The 14,118-nt window shown below is 42.5% G+C and overlaps 1 long non-coding RNA gene across 1 annotated transcript; it reads right to left on the bottom strand.

Annotated features, from left to right (window-relative positions):
- Positions 1–250: 250 nt before the first annotated feature.
- Positions 251–8,239, bottom strand: LOC116509682. Its single transcript, XR_004255522.1, has 3 exons — positions 8,133–8,239; positions 5,369–5,428; positions 251–561 (listed from the first exon to the last, which is right to left on the bottom strand). It is a non-coding gene; the product is annotated as an uncharacterized LOC116509682 (long non-coding RNA).
- Positions 8,240–14,118: the final 5,879 nt, after the last annotated feature.

The raw sequence follows: 14,118 nt of genomic DNA, 5'->3' as shown, positions 1-14,118 counted from the left end.
CTGGAGCCGCATGTGGCTCTTTCATCCCTCTGCTGCGGCTCCCTGTTGCTCAAATATGCGTCACAACCGCCAATGTGTGACACCCGCTGGAACGTGATTTCTTGAACTTTTCAACCCCCGGTAGGCCAAACATGGTTAAATCCAAGTAAAGAAAAGTTTGAGAAGAAAACAGAATTCTTAATTCAACTACATATATTAGTTTTGTGGCCACTCAGGAAATAGTCAGGCATGGGAAGGGTTTTGTGGCTCCCGGTGTTTTCTTTTCTGTGGGAAATGGGTCCAAATGGCTCTTGGAGTGTTTAAGGTTGCCAACCCCTGGACCAGAGTATAAGTCAATTCTTAATGTTGTGCAATGCGAAACTGAGTCACCAGGAATTAAGTCCCAGTTGAGTTAATTGTCAAATAACCGAGTGGAATTACAGAGAAGAAAGCTGCCGCCAGAGTTTGCATGGAATGGATGCAACAGCCAAAAGTGGCTGAAGACGGTGCCACGTCATGTGGGTGTGGGGTCCACAGGACTCAAGAGCTTCTATTCGATGATCAATGTAGACCTCCAACCACCTACGAGACAAAATATTTATTGTATGACCAGCTGAAGAGTGAGAGCCAAATATGAGGCCGAAAGGCAAATTATATGTTTAACCATAAACGGAAGAAATTAAAAATAATAAATGTTCTTTGCACCTGGAAGGAATTAAGACCACCCATTATTTAGCTCTTAATTTAAGGATATCTGTATTTTCTTTTCCCTGTCCTCTCACCAGGAAGAGAAGCGAAAATGCACAGGGGGCAATTTTTTTGTTTGCTTTTTTGCCACCAATTTACACGCAGATTAAAAGGGCTCCAATTTGCTCCAACTGAAATGTGGGAGAAACGAAGACTCCAAGCAAGCAAATGGTACATATCATGATCCGTCGTAAGAGCACTGTTCCTGTTCCAAGCTTATCCAGAATCCTCTGGAGTGAGTAGCCCTATCAAATCAATTAAACTAAATGTTGCAAATATTTGCATTTGAAGAGCAAGGAGGAGGTGGGAGAGATTGTGTGGGGCAATATGTTGGCACTGTAAACTGCTTAGAGAGAGGGCTATAAAGGGCTATATAAGTCTAAGTGCTATTGCTGTATTATTATTATTTTTTTAAAAACCTAAACTCTCAGTCAACTCCCCATTCTAGCCGATAGCCCCGAGATTTCCTGGTGGTATTGTTGGAAGAAATGTCCATCTGGGTTCAGTTCCAATCAGGGGTGGGTTTCAAAGTTTTTTAGAACCTCTTCTGTAGGTGTGGCCTGCTTTGTGGGAGTGGCTTGCCAGCCATGTGACCAGGTGGGAGAGGTTTGCTGGCCATGTGACTGGGTGGGAGTGGCTTGCCAGCCATGTGACTGGGTGGGCATGGCCAACTTGTAAAATGTGGTGAAACGCACTTAACAACGCTCTTGCTTAGCAACCAAAACGTTGGCTCAGAAACTCTGACATTTGAAGCACGCAAGTCTTAGAACTGTCAAGTTACCCTTGCACCCCTAACCCTTTAGAAAAAAAACCCAGGGGTGTTCAAACTTGACAGCTTTAAGACTTGTGGACTTCAACTCCCAGAATTCCTCCTCCAGTCATGTTGGCTCAGGAACTCTGGCATTGAAGTGTGCAAGTTTTTAAAGCTGTCAAGTTACAAGACCCTTGTACCCCTAACCCTTTAGAAAAAAACCCCCAGGGGTGTTCAAACTTGACAGCTTTAAGACTTGTAGACTTCAACTCCCAGAATTCCTCCTCTCGCTCTTCATCTTGATGATGTCCGGACGGGTGAGGGGAGGGAGCTGGAACTGGCTCTAAATGGCACGGTAGATTTGTGGAACCTCTTCTATAGAAGAGCTTAGCACTGGCAGGAACCCACCCCTGGTTCCAATACACTGGAAACACGGAGGCTGCTTGGAAAGATGGTTTAATGGTGAAGCAGAACCACCAAGCAGGTGTGATTCTGGTTAGAAGTCCACATGGAGTGGAGAGTGAGATATATTTCCATCGTCTCTTGGGCCTTGCAAGAAATGTGCCCTATTAGTTGTCAGACTCCCAAGGGGCTGTGCAAGGGTCCAGCTAACCTTGTAGGCTGCCTGTGTTCCAGGCTTGGTTGAATCTTGCTGGGTGATGATGCAATGAAGAGGCTTGTGTTCCGAAATAGGAGTTGGGCAATTCCTATTATGGCTTAATGCAGGGGTCAGCAACCTGCGGCTCTGGAGCCACATGTGGCTCTTTCATCCCTCTCCTGCAGCTCCCCATCACTCAAAATATGTGTCAGAACCGCCAATGTGCGACACCCGCCGACATGCGGTTTATTGAGCTTTTCAACCCCCAGTAGCCTAACCACAGATAAATCCAAGAAAAGTTTCAGGAAAAAAACCCAGAACATTTAATTCAATGAATATGCAAATTTTGTGGCCGCTCAGGAAATAGTCAAGCGCAGGGAAAGTTTTGAAGCAATGGATGGAAACGAATCAAGGAGAGAAGCAACTTAGAACTGAGGAGAAATTTCCTGACAGTGAGAACAATTAATCAGTGAAACAGAATTTGCCTCCAGAAGTTGTGAATGCCCCAACACTGGAAGCCTTTAAAAAGATGTTGGATAGCCATTTGTCTGGAATGGTATAGGGTTTCCTGCCTAGGCAGAGGGTTGGACTAGAAGACCTCCAAGGTCCCTTCCAACTCTGTTAATCTATTCTATTCTATAACTATTTTTCACCACGGTGTTCTAGAAATTTAAAAGAAGGAGACAAAAATCAAAAGAAATTGTTGGATCGAAATGTAAAGAAACAAAGACAACAATACATTTGTCTCCCCCACCACCACCAAAAATGCTCAACAAGTATGTAATTTTTTTTTTTTTTAAAGAAAAAAAGAAGCAGATTTTAGCTCTTAGACATCAGGGAAATGTTTTACACCTCATCGTGGGAAAAACCTGAGTAAAACAATTAGAACAATTTATTGGCATCTTGCACTGGTTCATCATGTAGAAACATTTTTCAAGTTACTCAATGGGTATCTGCATGATGATAAAGAATCACAATTGTGTGTCATTCGTGCAGGCAGTGCTTCAACCCTGTTTTGACTCTGAATAATTTGCAGCAGCACAATCTTGGGGAGTTAGCAAGGCATGAGTATCCTCTGAGTATTGTTCTGTCGAAATTTAGCATTTAAAATAACATGTTAAATTTAAATTGTCTTTGCACTTGATAGCAAAGCAAATTCCATTCCGTGAATTGGCCTGGAAATATTCCTGCAAGCACTCCCTTGAAGGCAGAAAGCAGATCCTCTCCTCAAATCTTAAAATACTACATATGAATCAGACAGATGTTAATGCTCACAGAGAGCATTAAAAGGTCAGAAATGCACAGACAAGAGGAATACAGATGGTGCTAAATTTACAACAGTTTTTCCACACTTAGGATCAATGCAGCATTTCTCCCACCCACCCCCGGTCACAAGATCAAAATTCAACCTATGACAACCGACATGTATTTATGACGATCGCGGGGTCACGTTTTGCGACCTTCTGACAAGGAAAGTCAATGGGGAAGCCCGGCTCGCTTAACAACCATGCTGGTAACTTAACAGCTGCTGTGATTCATTTAACAACTGCGGCAAGAAAGGTCCTAAAGCAGGGCAGAACTCGTTTAACAAATGCCTCACTTAGCAACAGAAATTTTTGGGCTGAGTTCGTTTCGTAAGGAACATGGGAGAACTAACCCCATGCTGGGCAAGACCCAGAAATCCATCTATATTTGAAAGACGAAGGCCACTCTCAGCAGGGGGTTGGACTAGATGACCTACAAGGGCCCTTCCAACTCTGTTATTCTGTTCTATTTTTGGAAGACAGCTAAGTCCACGTTTTGGACAGAGAGCATTGCTGGCTTGAAAGAGGGGTTAAAGAGGCCATCTATGTCCAAATTAAACAGCCTTCACTCAACGGAGTGGGAGGGATACAGCATCATCCATCTCCGATCTACTACAGCAGTTCCAAGAAAGCTCCACACCCTTTTAATTTAAGTCTATCTAATTAGGGGTGACATGATAGCAGTATTCCAATATTTGCGGGGTTTCCCCGAAGAAGAGGGAGTCAAACTGTCCTCCAAAGCACCTGAAAGCAAGATAAGGAACAATGGTTGGAAACTAATCGAGGAGAGAGAAGCAACTTAGAACTAAGGAGAAATTTCCTAACAGTGAGAACAATCGACCAGTGGAACCTCTTGCCTCTAGAAGTTGTGAATGCTCCAACACTGGAAGTCTTTAAGAAGGGGGGCTGCCCTTGAAGAGCATTCGGCGACTTCAGCTAGTCCAGAATGCGGCCGCGCGAGCGATTGTGGGTGCACCTCGCTTCACCCACGTTACACCTATCCTCCGCGAGCTGCACTGGCTGCCTGTCGATCTCCGGGTGCGCTTCAAGGTGCTACTTATCACCTATAAAGCCCTTCATGGTAGTGGGCCTGGGTATTTGAGAGACCGCCTACTGCCAATTACCTCCACTAGACCGATACGATCGCATCGATTAGGCCTCCTCCGAATTCCATCCGCCGGCCAGTGTCGACTGGCGACTACCCGGAGGAGAGCCTTCTCGGTGGCTGCTCCGACCCTCTGGAACGAACTCCCCGTGGAGATTCGTACCCTCACCACCCTCCAGTCCTTCTGCGCCGCCCTAAAGATCTGGCTGTCCCGGCTGGCCTGGGGTTAAGATTCTGACCCCACTCGAATTGTGTGACTGTTGTGCTCTCTTTTAATATGTTGTATTGTTTCCATATTGGAATACTGTTTGTCTTTCCCCCCCTCCCTTTTTGAATTGTGAGCCGCCCTGAGTCCCCCCAGGGAAAAGGGCGGCATACAAATAAAGGAAATGAATGACAAGAGACTGGACAGCCAATTTACCTGAAATGGTATAAGTTCTCCCACTCGGTCAGGGGGTTGGACTAGAAGACCTCCAAGGTCCCTTCCAACTCTATTGCTCGACGTTCTATTGCCACTCTTCGGCTGACCCTGAGGTCACAGATAAAACTCCAAGCGGCCTCAACGATTCCCAGAGAGAGAGTATTCATGACCAGACGATTAAGGAATATAAATCCTTCTATTCAGTCAGAACTGGAGAAGCTTCTTGGACGAGAAGGGAAATGTCTTCAAGGGGAAAAGCCAAGCAAGTTCAATTGCCCTTTTGAAAAAAAGCCCCAACTATGACCCGGATGACTGAGAATTTCCACAGATATTACAAAATGACTATAGAATTACTTACACTTGCATTTATTACTCAGTTGCCTAGCCAAGCACATCTGCTAACCCCAGCTGGATTTGGGAGCCTTGAGTGATACAGTAAGATAATACTTTCAGCCTAACCTACCTGATAGTTATTGGCGATAACGACGGAAGAAGGGGGCATTTTGCAAACCATCTGGAGCTCCTGTTAGAAAAAGGTAGGACAGAAATGAGGCCAAAAAAAACCCCCCAAATGAAATGAATATGGAGATTTGAGTTCAAAACCTTCTAGAGTTACAGGTTTTACCCTGTTCTGCTTCACAGCTGCCTCTTCTCCAGGGAAGTCCCAAAGAACTACACTTCAGATACTAACGCTAGTAACCTTCAATAGGTAGTTGAGATCTCCATATGTATCAAAACTAACCACAGGAACAAAGGTCCGTCTATAATGGCAGTTTCTTTGTCTGACCAGCTAGTTCAAGTTCCACACTGCTACTGGTTGTAGGGTCTCCTGCCTAAGCAGTGGGTTGGACTAGAAGACCTCCAAGGTCCCTTCCAACTCTGTTAATCTATTCTATTTGTATTTGTATTTGACTGGTCTTGTATGCCACCCACTCCCGAAGGACTCCGGGCGGCTTACAATAAACAAAGGAAGGGGATAAATAGACAAATAGACAAACAATAATTTAAAATACACAACATTCATAGTTCCCGTGGGGCTGGCTATTTCAACAGCCCCCCAGCCTGCCGGAGCAGCCAAGACTTGGTGGCTTTGCGGAAGGCCGGGAGGGTAGTAAGGGTCCGGATCTCCACGGGGAGCTCGTTCCAGAGGGCCGGAGCTGCAACACAGAAGGCTCTCCTCCGGGTAGTTGCCAGCTGACAATGGCCAGCAGATGGGATCTGGGGAAGGCCTAGTCTGTGCGATCTGATTGGTCTATGGGAGGTAATTGGCAGGAGGCGGTCTCTCAGATACCCAGGTCCGATGCCATGAAGGGCTATTCTATTTTATTCTCTGTTCTATTCTATTCTATTCCTATTTCTTTTCTATTCAATTTCTATTCAATTTCTATTCAATTTCTATTCAATTTCTATTCAATTTCTATTCAATTTCTATTCAATTTCTATTCTATTCCTATTCTATTTCTATTCTGTTCTATTCTATTCTATTCCTATTTCTTTTCTATTCTATTTCTATTCTATTTCTATTCTATTTCTATTTTATTTCTATTCTATTCCTATTCTATTCCTATTCTATTTCTATTCTATTTCTATTCTGTTTCTATTCTATTTCTATTTTATTTCTATTCTATTCCTATTCTATTTCTATTCTATTCCTATTCTATTTCTATTCTGTTTCTGTTCTATTCTATTCCTATTTCTTTTCTATTCTATTTCTATTCTATTTCTATTCTATTTCTATTCTATTTCTATTCTATTTCTATTCTATTCCTATTCTATTTCTATTCTGTTCTATTCTATTCTATTCCTATTTCTTTTCTATTCTATTTCTATTCTATTTCTATTCTATTTCTATTCTATTCCTATTTTATTTCTATTCTATTCCTATTCTATTTCTATTCTGTTCTATTCTATTCCTATTTCTTTTCTATTCTATTTCTATTCTATTCCTATTCTATTCCTATACTATTTCTATTCTATTTCTATTCTGTTCTAGTCTATTCTATTTCTATTCTGTTTCTGTTCTGTTCTATTCTTTGCTATTCCTATTTCTTTTCTATTCTATTTCTATTCTATTTCTATTCTATTCTATTCCTATTTCTTTTCTATTCTATTCCTATTCTATTTCTATTCTGTTTCTATTCTGTTCTAGTCTATTCTATCCCTATTTCTTTTCTATTCTATTTCTATTCTATTTCTATTTCTATTTCTATTATTTCTATTTCTATTTCTATTTCTATTTCTATTTCTATTTCTATTTCTATTCTATTCCTATTCTATTCCTATTTCTATTCTATTCTATTCTATTCTATTCTAGTTGGAAGTCTCCAATGTGAACCCTCCATTCACCAGCAGATATCCAAGTAATTCAGCGTTATAAATGGAATGATAGGGCAAAAAGCAATGGCTGGAAACTAACTAATCAGGAGAGAAGTAAGCTAGAACTAAGAAGAAACTTCCTAATAGTGAGAACAATTAACCAGGGGAACAACTTGCCTCCAGAAGTTGTGGGTGAACCAACATTGGAGGTTTTTAAGACGATGTTGGACAACCATTTCTCTGGTATAGGGTCTCCTGCTTGAGCAGGGAGTTGGACTAGAAGACCTCCAAGGTCCTTCCCAAGTCTGTTCTTCTGCTATTGACTTAACGACCACAGTTGAGCCCAACATTTCCATTCTTTAAGTGAGACAGTTCCTAACAACTGTTTTGGCTCATTTTTACAACCTTTCTTGCCACAGATGTTAAATGAATCACAGTTAAGTTAGTAACATGGTCGTTAAGTGAATCTGGCTCCTCCATCCTGCTTGTCAGAAGGTCTGCAACCGACATAAATATGAGTTTTGACACTCATATTTGAGTGTCCACAAGAATCTGAACTTTGATGACCACGGGGATGCTGAAATGGTCCTAAAAAAGGGTCATAATTAACTTTTTTCCAGTACCATTGTAATTTCAAAAAGTCACTAAATAAATGCTTGTAAATTGAGAACAACCTATAAAAGACAGACTCCTTGGGCTGGAAGGGACTTCAGAGGTCTTCTAGTCCAACCCTCTGCTCAAGGCAGGAGACTATGCCATCCCAGTCAAATGACTCTCCAACCTATTGCCCAGTCTCAGTGGGTCGTTGGCAGAACCTTGATTTAGGGATTATCCGTCCTTCTCCCACAACTGTTAGGCCTCCGGTCGGAGACTCTCGTGTCCCCAGAAAATCCCTTTGTGTCCCGTTTCACCTTCTGGAACTGCCATTCTTCAGCCTCCCTCCGTTTCTTCAACCCTTGTGCTGGCTTTCAGAATCCAACTTTTGTGTTCATCATGATGAGATAACCTAGTTGGGCCACGAAACGTCTGCAAGAACACAGCCAAACTCAGAAAGCACCAAGGACCCCACAGTTGTTGCCATCCTCCCCCTCCTCTTCCATCTCTCTGCAAACCCCTCTCCCTTCTAACACTGATGGTGTTACCTAGTTGGATCATGAGATGTCTGCAGGAAAACACAAAGGAACCACAGTTCTCCTCTTCCTCCTCCTCCTCTCTGAAAACCCCTCTCCCTTCTGGCACTGATGATGTTACCTAGTTGGATCATGAGACGTCTGCAGGAAAACACAAAGGAACCACAGTTCTCCTCTTTCTCGTCCTCTCTGCAAACCCCTCTCCCTTCTAACACTGATGATGTTACTTAGTTGGATCACGAGACGTCTGCAAGAAAACCACCAAGCTCAGAGAGCACCAAAGAAGAGCATTTCAACCCTGCACTACAAATATTCTCTTCTATTGCCTTCGTGTTATTAAACTGGCAGGGAAATTCCTTGTGATCATGGGAGAGACTTCAATTTTAAGTGGTTTGTGCCCTCATTTTCCTCTCACCTACTTCCTCGAGCACATCTGACTGGCGTCCCTCTCAAGGGTAAGCCGGAAAACAGGAACTGGCCCAGTCCTTCTCAATTCGGGCCTTCCAGCTTGTCCTTCTCCTTACTTTCCCCCAGTTTCAAAGAACGCGGTCAGCAGTCTGGACCACCACATTTTCCTAGTCACAAGGCCCTGAGGCTGGCACGATGGCCAACATCTGTGATGAAACATCCATCTCATGAGGTGCTCCCTGAGCTTGGTTGTTTTCTTGCAGGCATTACGTTACCCAAACTAGACTGATGATGCTACCTAGTTTGGTAATGAAACGTCTGCAAGAAAATAAGCAAGCTCAGAGAGCACCAAGGACCCCACAGTCCTCTTCCTCCCTCCTCCCTCCTAGCACTGATGATGTTACCTAGTTGGGTAATGAAACGTCTGCAAGAAAATAAGCAAGCTCAGAGAGCACCAAGGACCCCACTGTCATCGTCCTCCTCCTCCTCTTCCTCCTCCTCCTCCTTCTCCTCCTAACAACCCCCCTTCCCTTCTAGCACGGATGATGTTACCTAGTTGGGTAATGAAACGTCTGCAAGAAAATAAGCAAGCTCAGAGAGCACCAAGGACCCCACTGTCATCCTCCTCCTCCTCCTCCTCCTCCTCCTCTTCCTCCTCCAACAACCCCTCTTCCCTTCTAGCACGGATGATATTACCTAGTTTGGTAATGAAACGTCTGCAAGAAAATAAGCAAGCTCAGAGAGCACCAAGGACCCCAATGTCATCATCATCATCATCATCATCATCCTCCTCCTCCTCCTCCTCCTCCTCCTCCTCCTCCTAACAACCCCTCTTCCCTTCTAGCATGGATGATATTACCTAGTTTGGTAATGAAACGTCTGCAAGAAAATAAGCAAGCTCAGAGAGCACCAAGGACCCCACAGTCCTCTTCCTCCCTCCTCCCTCCTAGCACTGATGATGTTACCTAGTTGGGTAATGAAACGTCTGCAAGAAAATAAGCAAGCTCAGAGAGCACCAAGGACCCCACAGTCCTCTTCCTCCCTCCTCCCTCCTAGCACTGATGATGTTACCTAGTTGGGTAATGAAACGTCTGCAAGAAAATAAGCAAGCTCAGAGAGCACCAAGGACCCCACTGTCATCGTCCTCCTCCTCCTCCTCCTCCTCCTCCTCCTCCTTCTCCTCCTCCTCCTAACAACCCCTCTTCCCTTCTAGCATGGATGATATTACCTAGTTTGGTAATGAAACGTCTGCAAGAAAATAAGCAAGCTCAGAAAGTACCAAGGACCCCACTGTCATCCTCCTCCTCCGCCTCTTCACAAGCCCCCTTCCCTTCTAGCAGGGATGATGTTACCTAGTTTGGTAATGAAACGTCTGCAAGAAAACAACCAAGCTCAGAGAGCACCAGGGACCCCTCATGCCAACCCTGAGCGTCAAATATTCTCCTTCATTAGTGCATCCATCTCAGGATGCTCTTTGGCTGGCCGATCTCTCCAACATTCTTTGGATGTGAAGAACATCCCCCACTTTTCTATATGGGCCAAAGGTTTTGGAAGGAGGCAGATGATGCGTTGTAGGGTATTTTGGCTTCTGCCAGCACTGTCACCTGATGTTCATGTGGGGGCTGAAGCATCCAACTCTCCTTTTGGAGGAATTTGTTTATATGCCGTTTGGGGCTGGGTGGTTTTTCTGCAAATGTTTCATGATTCGACAAAGCAATGTCATCAATGCTAGAAAGGAATGGGAGTTTGGGAGAAGGAGAAGGAGGACAGATTAGATAGATAGATAGATGATGGATAGATGGATGGATTAGATAGATGATAGGTAGATAAGTAGATGGGTAGATAAGTGGATGACAGATTGTGTAGATGATAAATAGATGATAGATAAATAGGTAGAAGATAGATAGATGATAGATATAGATAGATAGATAGATAGATAGATGATAGATAGATAGATAGATAGATAGATAGATAGATAGATATAGATAAACAGACAGACAGATAAAAGATAGAGGTGATAGATGGTTTAGATACATGATGGATGGATGGACAGATGGCTGCATGGATTAGATAGATAAATGATGGATGGGTGGGTGGGTGGATTAGATGATAGATAGGTAGATGGATGGATGATAGATACTGTAGATAATAAATAGATGACAGATAGATAGATAGACAGGCAGACAGATAAAAGATAGATAGGTGATAGATGGATGGATTAGATACATGATGGATGGATGGATAGATGGCTGCATGGATTAGATAGATAGATGATGGCTGAGTGGGTGGGTGGATTAGATGATAGATAGGTAGATGGATGGATGATAGATACTGTAGATAGTAAATAGATAGAAGATAGATAGATGATAGATAGATAGATGATAGATAGATAGATAGATAGATAGATGATAGATAGATAGATAGATAGATAGATAGATAGATAGATAGATAGATAGATAGATAGATAGATAGATAGATAGATAGACGGGCAGACAGATAAAAGATAGATAGGTGATAGATGGATGGATTAGATACATGATAGATGGATGGATAGATGGCTGCATGGATTAGATAGATAGATGATGGGTGATTGCTCCAAGGGCTCCAATTACAATCGGGACAACACACAATTTCTTTTCCCACAGTCGCTCAACTTCATTTTGCAAGTCCCAGTACTTTGTGATTTTTTCTTTTATTTTTTTTATAAACATATTTTTATTTCCATTTTCATAACATACAATCACATGTATACTATACATAGCCAGTATCATATAGTATTAAATAATGATTACATCAGTTCCTCTTGTCCTCAACGCCCCAAAAAGATTAACACCCATTATTAGCTCTTCTACTCTCCATACACCTCTTTCTTCTACCTCTTACTTCCTATCTTCCCTCCATCTTCCTTTCCTACTCTACTTCCCCTTCCTTTCTCCTTCTCCTCTCTCTACATTCCACTCCTCCTTATCCTCATCCTCCTCATCTTCCCTCCTTACCCTCTCTCCTATCCCTCTCTTCCCACCTTTCTTCTCCCTTCTGCTTCCCACTCTTCCTCTCATTGGTGTATTTCCGCTTCCATACTACTCTACTTCCCCTTCCTTTCTCCTTCTACCCTCTCTCCTTACCACTCCTCCTTATACACCTCATCTTCCCCCTTCACCCTCTCTCCTATCCCTCTCTTCCTATCTTCTTCTCTCCTCTACTTCCGACTCTTCTACATCCTGTCTTCCCTCCATCATTTTCTACTCTACTTCCCCTTCCTTTCTTCTTCTCTTCTCTCCCCTTACCACTCCTATAAGGAGGAGTGATTTTTTCTTGCTGTTTATCTTCAATTCGTATATCTCCAGGTATTGCAATGTCAATGAACCATACCTTTTTCTTTTCAACTATTGTTATGTCAGGTGTGTTGTGGGCCAAGTGCCTGTCAATCTGAATTCTGAAGTCCCACAAGATCTTAACTTTCTCATTCTCTAAAACCTTCTGAACCAGATGTTCCCAGTGGTTTTTGCTGTACTCAAATCCAAACTTTTGGCACAATTTCCAGTGAATGATCTTAGCGACGCAGTCATGGCGTTGTAGGTAGTCAGTTTGTGAAATTTTGCTGCACCCACTGATCAAGTGGTCGACTGTCTCGTCTTTCTCATTACAGAGGGGACATTTGCTGTTGGTGGTAACATGTTGAATTTTTGCCTTCATGCAGTTTGAGGCTAAGGCTTGTTCTTGAGCTGCCAAAATAAAGCTTTCTGTTTCTTTTTTCAGTGCTCCTGATCTTAACCAGTTCCAAGTTAGCTTTTGGTCAGCTTTGCCTTCAATTCTTTTCAAGTATTGGCTATGCATAGCTTTGTTTTTCCAATTTTCAGCTCGCTTCTCAATTACCTCTTTCTTATATTCAGCTTTTGACTTAGTTGTCCTTAAAAGGCCTCCTTTATTTACTTCCTTAATCATTGGCTCTTCACTTTTCTGGATGTAATCATTCAAGCTGTGTTTTTCTTCTTCCACAGTCTGTTTTACTTGTAGGAGTCCTTGACCACCCTCTGCTCTTGGTAGATATAATCGGTCAACATCACTTTTAGGGTGCAAAGCATGATTCATTGTCATAAGCTTCCTTGTTTTTCTGTCCAAATTGTCCAACTCCATCTGGGTCCAGTCAATTATTCCTGCAGAGTATCGAATCACAGGTATAGCCCAGGTATTTATGGCTTTTATGATGTTTCCTCCATTCAATTTGAACTTTAATATCTTGCGAATTCGTCAAATGTACTTGGCTGAAGTTAATTCCTTGACTTTATTATGCATTAAGTCACAGGCCTCTAAAATCCCCAAGTACAGTTCTTCTGGTTTTACTGGTTTGCCTTTATCATTTCTTCATTCTCAAGTTCTATTCCATCATCTTCTATGATCTTGCCTGCTTTAGTTGCCATTGTTGCACATTTGTCAATTCCAAACTGCATACTAATGTCTTGGCTAAATTCTTTTGTGCTTTCAATACATTCAGTTCAGCTTTTGTTTTACCAAACAGCTTCAAATCATCCATGTACACCAAGTGCGAAATTTTCAGTCCTTTCTTTGTAAGTTCGACAGGGGTGGGTTTCAACCGGTTTGCGGCGGTCCCTGCGAACCGGTTGGTCGGCGAACCCGGAAGTAAGTAACTTCCGGGAACGGCGAAGGGCCCACCCGCCCGCCCGCGCTCCTTACCGGTCTTTGAAGGCTTCTGCGCTTCCACGCAGGCGCATGGCACATACAGCGCCTGCACGATTCTCCGCGAGCAGCTGGATGACACATACAGCTCCTGCGTGAGTCTCCGTGAGTAGCTGGAGCATCGCGCAGACGCTAAGACGCATGCATGAACTGCGCGCGTGCACGAGGACGCCGCCGGCCCCGGTTCCAACCGGTTTGGTTGGAACGGGATTAGCAACCCACCACTGAAGTTCGTATCCATAGTTCATCTTCTTCAAAATGATTGTCAGTGGTAGCACTGAGGGTATTATTGTCAATTATTATCTATTATCTATTATCTATTATCTATTATCTATCATCTATCATCTATCATCATCTATTATCATCTATTATCTATTATATAGTGATTAGTGATTATTAATTATTAATTATTGATGGTTGCTTGTTAGTTGATTATTAGTTATTAGTTGTTAGTTGTTAGTTACTAATTATTGATTATTGATTACTAATTACTAATTATTAGTTATTACTTATTTGTTATGTTATTAGTTGTTATTAATTATCAGTTATTAATTATTGTTATCACTATTGTTACTGTCATTGTCATTATAGTTATCATTATTATTACTGCTGCTGCTGTTGTTGTTGTTATTATTACAGTATATATTATATACTTTATATA

This window comes from Thamnophis elegans, chromosome 5, assembly GCF_009769535.1.
Source record: "Thamnophis elegans isolate rThaEle1 chromosome 5, rThaEle1.pri, whole genome shotgun sequence".
Taxonomy (NCBI): Eukaryota; Metazoa; Chordata; class Lepidosauria; order Squamata; family Colubridae; genus Thamnophis; species Thamnophis elegans.
Note: the sequence above shows the minus strand (reverse complement) of the source record. Positions and strands in the feature narration are given on the sequence as shown.